Below are 6704 nucleotides of genomic sequence, written 5' to 3' on the forward strand. Positions count from 1 at the left end.
CTAGTTCTAATTGGGTTTAGTTCTCTTTATTTTTCACTGTTGCACTGACCGTAACACTGAGATAACACTAACACTAAAACTTTGACTACTAAGAAACCTTTTAAGCCACTTTTCAAGCACTTATAACAATTTTGCTGATTTTTTACGATAATTGAATAACGGAATTAAACATCACAGCTTAGCTGTCAGCTGTCAACTTCTGGGATATAAGGCTTCTCTAACATACCAAACTGAACCATTTCTAATTCGGAATCGAATGCAGGATCATCTCATTCTTGACGCTTTTCTCTCTTTTTACCATAGTAAATAGAATATATAAGTTTGAAAAGGGGTGGGGAGGGGAGGGGCTAAGCTGCTGATAGTAACATTTTTCTTGAATCCCAAAAGCCATAATATTTTACCATAATAATTAATATTAAGAATTAAGTAGGACATCTATTTATGTGTTTCATACAATCTAATGAGATATTGTGTTCAACCACTTGTCTCTCGGGTTATCAGTGCATAAGATATTAGCAAAGCTAAGCTACTCATCGATAGAATAGTAATGTATCTATGTATGGAAGACGACAATCCATGGAATGTTGTCGCTTAAGAACCACAGGACAGTTCTTTGACATCATTGTTATGTAAATATTACATATTATGTAGAACTAAAATGTAAAATTAATATTATTTTTAGAGAGCAACTACAGTTTTCTTGCTCGATCTTCTCTGTAAAAAACTGCTTTCCGAACCGTTGGTAAATGTTAAAACTGTGGAAAATGACGATTCAAAAGTGCTTCTAGAAGGGGTCTAATTGAATAAATAAATGTGTGAGTTTGAGTTTATGTAATATAAACATAGAAAATTAATTAGGTTTATATTTTGTTCCACAAAGTGGCAATTAAATTATATGGATAAATCGCAATTGATATAACAATAGGCCACAAACTTGCATATTTTTCAAAATGTTCATTTATTGGCCTTATTGCGTTTATTTAAAAGTTTGATATATACTGCATTTTTAAATACAACGCCCGGTATCCCTACAGACAGAAAAGAGAAAATCAAAGGTAAAATAATAGTTTATTTCAATTTTAAATTGTCTTTTAACAGTGAGAGAAATGCACTCACCTGTAAACAATAATGCAAAATATCTCGGTTTAGAAATAACATTAAAAAATATCAAGGTATTGTAAAAGAATCGGCGGCAATATCAAACACCATTTTCTCTTATTGCGTTCGTTCCAGAAATAATTAAAGCGAATCAGCCCGCGTTCTTGTGTAAATATAATTTCTTTTGTTGTTTTTCCATTACATTTTATGTTGCGGTGGAATTTTCATTAAGGGAGTCGTTACCTATTTGTTTGTCGCATGGCAATTAAATTAATAACAGCTTTTATTGTATTGTTGACGCATTTTGCTAATACATGGAGTTTGCTATCGTTTTAGATTCGTATAAGAGTAAAAAACGTGTTAAACAACAACGAAATAATTAAATAAACTTTCCTGGAGTGAAATTAAGAACAAATATTGTAAATACCGCTGACTCAGTCCAAGATTACAGGCAACGTTGATCTTGCGATACTACATAATTAATATAAGCAAGACATCTTGGGCTCTGCTAGGGTATCATTCAAACTCATTATTTATCTCCCCGAGAGATTAAAAACTTTTATATAAAATCTTTCTCGCGAGATTGAACTTGTCGAAAAACTGTGACTGCATTGCTTGCAATTTAACGAATTATTTTTCGTGAGATTTAAAATAAGAATTGTCGCAGGTACACATGACGAGATTATCCCCAAACGTCTGTAATGTGTAGTCGAAGGAACTCTACGAAGCGCTTCAGTTTCATTGTCATGAATAATTTCAAAGATTGAATGTCTTACTGGATGTTGAAGTAAGAATGAATTCCTTTTAAATGGGCTTGATAATTTATCAATAGTTGATATAACCTTAATCACAGTTAATAACTTAGCATGAGTTAGATTTGTTATTTAACACTTGGTCTTGAAATAAAATATGGTTAATTATAAGCACAAATAAAATGTATTTTGCGAACCGCAAATGTCAGAATATCACGAGCGTTTTTAGAAGTCCACTAATTATATGTTATGCAAAGAACACTGCATTATTAAAAAGATACCGAGAGATGTTGAGTTAGTGATCGTTATTAACATGATACCACTCCTTTTCACCAGTTTTATGCATTTCAGAAATTTCATCAAATAAACGTACCCTGAAACATAAAATAAAAGTTTGGGAGTGAGCGACCGCCTGTAACCATTTAAACAAAGTGTAAAATTGTTAATCCGTTAATTTAAAGCTCCCTGAAGTAGGAATTTTAATTATAAAATCAATTACAAACTTCGAGGCATTTTTAAAAAAGTTCGGGTATAAAAAGTTTACGGCCTTAATGAATGAGGCACGGTGACGCTCATTATGCATCTAAAAATGCAGTAACAATTTTCATTAAAGCGTCAACGCTTCAAAATTTCCTGTGAATATCAAATAGTTCACTGCAATTTTTGTTAACTACCGAATAGCTATTGAGAGGTTTTTGTAGCCTATTCATGAAAAATAACGGCAGTTGGTTATTAAATATTATTATCTATAAACATACTTCAAGAGAAATTTATTTCTATAGAACCTGGTATATATGATATATACAGGAATATTTTAAAGATGTTGCACTAATGGATTTTCTATTGACGTGTGATGTAATAAAACAAACTAGTCATATGATAATAAAGATCCTTGTATTACATTTTAACGTTTCCTAATATTATGACATATGCGAATGTTTGTTACAATGGCTCGAGGGAGATGTTACTCTTAAACAAAATGACTGATCACACCTTGGTGTAATATGTCACAGAGATACTGGACGGTAGTTCTGAACATTGCTATTTATCTGAGAAACGCGTGAAGCAGTGTATCATAGAGTTCACGTTGTTTGTTCCAGAAGGTTCTAATGTATTGCATTTTTAACGACACAATAGCAGCAGCCATTTGCTCGAAAATGCACTCCATCAGTGTCCGCGCTTTGATAAATTAACCCGCCCCGAGCATTTTACGACATATTTTTAGTACCTCCAAGAATGCATTAAGACACGTTCTTTAACAGCAGACTGTAAAACGTTTGGAATATTCAGAAGGCACTTACGTATATAATATTTTGTATATAATGCGTTTGAATTATACTCTTAACTCTAGTAGATTGTTAGATGATTGTAATATTCATAAATTAGGTGGCAAATTCCACGTTGTCTTTAATCTTGGACTGAGTTAATCGTATACTACACTAGCTGCGCCCCGCGGTTTCACCCGCGTATATCGTATATCGGGATAAAAAGTTGCCTGTATGTTATTCCAGTTGTCCAGCTGTCTACGTACCAAATTTCATTGCAATCAGTTCCGTAGTTTTTGCTTGAAAGAGCAACAAACACACACATATCCTTACAAACTTTCGCATTTATAATATTAATAGGATAGGATAGTAGGATTTGTTCTTAATTTCACTTAGGTATGTTCGTCTAATTGTATAACCATAAAATATATGAATTACCATGGAATTGTTTGTACAGTGTCAGTATGACCTTGAAAATTGCAATAGAGTAATTAGTGTATTTTAGGCAGATTTTTCAAAAAAATCCCAATGCTTTCAAGTAATTGTAAGAATGCTACTTTTGATTTGCAATGATCAAAGCACCGAAATCGAAAAGTTTTTGCATTTTCTTCTTGCTCTAATTTGCTATTTACACTTTTACTGACATAATAATTAAAGCGCACTGCTTTCCTCGCATGGCTTACGGATAAAAATCATGGCATACTAATGGTAATGCGGTTATAAAGACTGTAATTTATATCAGTATCAGTGCGAAATCTTTTCAGATTCCTTATGATATATGATACTGATACGTAACTAAATAGGATAATAAAATTTAACAAGACAGAGTAACCTCATCAATCTGTTAATGAAATGTGACTTCTATAAAACCACACTATAAATAATTAAGTGTTAGCACAATCGTTATCTTGGAGTGTTTCACTACAACTAAGCTCTTCGGTAACTCGAGTCAAGCGACGTTAATAAATGATTTTCATTTAACCGGAGGTCAGAAGGCGTATTCTGTCTAGTTCAATGTACATTAAATAAATTAGCTTACTAATTCAAATGCGAATATATAGAGCCGAATAAATATAGAAGTACTAGAAAGTGTATTGCGTAAATAAGAAACCTTGCGGTAAAAGCAGAAATAGGCAAAATATACTCTTGCTGAAATATAATGGGAACAAAGAACTATGCACTACCGCGAAATGTACTCTGGTGGGACGTGTCGGGTCATACAGACGGCGGATAAAGCGGATTTATTATCACTAATGTAGAAGTTTTTTTGCTCAGCTCATAATAGGCGAAGTACGTGACGATTCATTTGTTATTTTGTGTAGGAGGTGAAAATTTTCGTTTGTTTTGCCGCATTTCAAATGGGTATAAAAGGAATGAAATTTATCTGCACATTATCACATTGCCACCGCTCAAAAAATTGAAGGAAAACAAAGTGAGGAAACTGGCATATTAGACCAGTGCCTTTAAAAATGGTAAAAAATGAAAAAAATGCCTTTAAAGAGACAAAAACTAATGATTAAAATTTCAGATAAGGTATTTATAAATAACAAGATTAAGGTTTTTGAAAAAAAAAATATAATGAATAAGTTATTCATTAGTTTTTATCTCTTTGAAGGCATTTCTTCATCGTTAGATTCGACAAACCTTTCTGAGAACTTTGCATTTTCTGAGAACATTTCCTATGGTGATGTATTTTTTTTTTACACCATCAGAAAGTAGATATTTCAACGAACAAAAAGCCGCCAAACTTTTTGAAAAAAGCTGATATTTTGACGTCAGAATTTTCGATTGAAAATTAGGGTGCATTTTTTATATAAAGTTAAAATAAGGCGAAAAAATAAATATTTTTTATCAAATAAATTACAGTGTATTTGGGACATAATAAGGTAAGTTTTCACCAAATTTCGTAGAAAAAAAAAATTCTGAAAAATATATAAATAACAAACCAAAAACTTGGTTTTTTGTATTTTTCACCTAAATTTTGAGGTTATGTGAAAAAATTGCAAATATAAAAGTTGTAGATCTTTTTATTACCTACAACTTTGCCGTTTAACTATTTTTTACCCTCAAAACCACCCACCCCCCCCACCCACTTCCCGAACTCGGATCGTCTGTAATTTATTTTTCCTTTTATTTCGATCATATTTCCCACCTTTTCTAATGGGTTTCATCCTACTGTAATTTTTTTGGTTTCAAAAATTATCGGCCCTGGTCTATATGGATATAAATGAAAAGTTTTACTGCATATGACATCTGTCAACCGGCAATTGGCCAGTGTGGTGGAATATGGCCTGAACCCTCTTAAGTTGTCTGTGCCTGGGAACAAATATGGGCTGATAAATGTGATTGTGATGATGATGATATAACCACAGTTTAATATTGAAGACAATCAAATTCATATAAACCTATATAGGCAACTTGGGAACAGTTTATTTGGGGTTGAATGCTATTTGGCCATGTTTGGGCCAATAAAATATTTAAGTGTGCCAACGTTCGCAGTATCCTTTATAGCCACATCATTGGAGATAATTTATTTTATAAATATACTAGCTGCACCCGGCAAACGCTGTTCTGCCTTACTCTTATCATTTAGGGGTATGAAAAATAGATGTTGGCCGATTCTCATAGATACCGGATAAGCACAAAAAATTTCATCAAAATCGGTCAAGTCGTTTCGGAGGAGTATGGCAACGAAAACTGTGACACGAGAATTTTATATATTAGATAGACGAATATTTGTCACCTTGTTTTTACTTGATAAATACGGTTTTATCGGCTTTACTCAGAATACTAGAGGTTACTTAAATTAAACGACAGACCGTGAGACTTAACAGGGCCTTAATGTTGAGAAGCATTTGAATTGGCTGATTAATATTCAACATTAACATTCGTATTAGGTAAAATTTTGCATGGCATTCTGAAATGATATACTGACTGATTGACTGACCGATATTTTGCAATTATACCTGACTAATTTATGTTATTTCTTAATCATATCTAGCTCGGAGAGATGACTTGGTTTGAGTGGTAGGGAGCCGCTGGATTCAGGTGGTGGTGGTGCTGGTGATCGGTCGAGCTGGTAATCTTTGTCCAGAAGTGGACGGACGTCCCACGGCTGGAACTAGATATAATTAACATTTGTATGCCCAGAGGCCCATATCTTTTTTCTTAACCGTCCCAGTAATTTCCTTTATGCCTCTCGTTTCTTATTCCTTTTCAATTTAAATTCGGCATTTGCATAGGTGTAAGGTCTGAAATCGGCCTAACGCCTTTCCAAATGTTAATGGGCAGTGGTAGCGCTAACCACCAGGCGACCCACAAGCTCCATTACCAATCACATAAAAAAAAATGTAAAAAATATTTGATTAATCTGGGGGTTTACATCATATTTCGAATGTTTAGACTATCATCAGTTTATATTGCATAATACCGAAGTTTCTTTCTTTTCTTATCTTTTTTATTTATTATGAGGATATAATTATTAAATTGATTTATCTTTGGCTTGCGCAAGTTTGATCATATCTCAGAATATCGCTCGAAACTCAATTGGTTGCCCATCCGGCTTCGCCGGAATACTCATGTCCTTTCT

The sequence above is a fragment of the Zerene cesonia genome, chromosome 27, assembly GCF_012273895.1.
Source record: "Zerene cesonia ecotype Mississippi chromosome 27, Zerene_cesonia_1.1, whole genome shotgun sequence".
NCBI classification, from domain to species: domain Eukaryota; kingdom Metazoa; phylum Arthropoda; class Insecta; order Lepidoptera; family Pieridae; genus Zerene; species Zerene cesonia.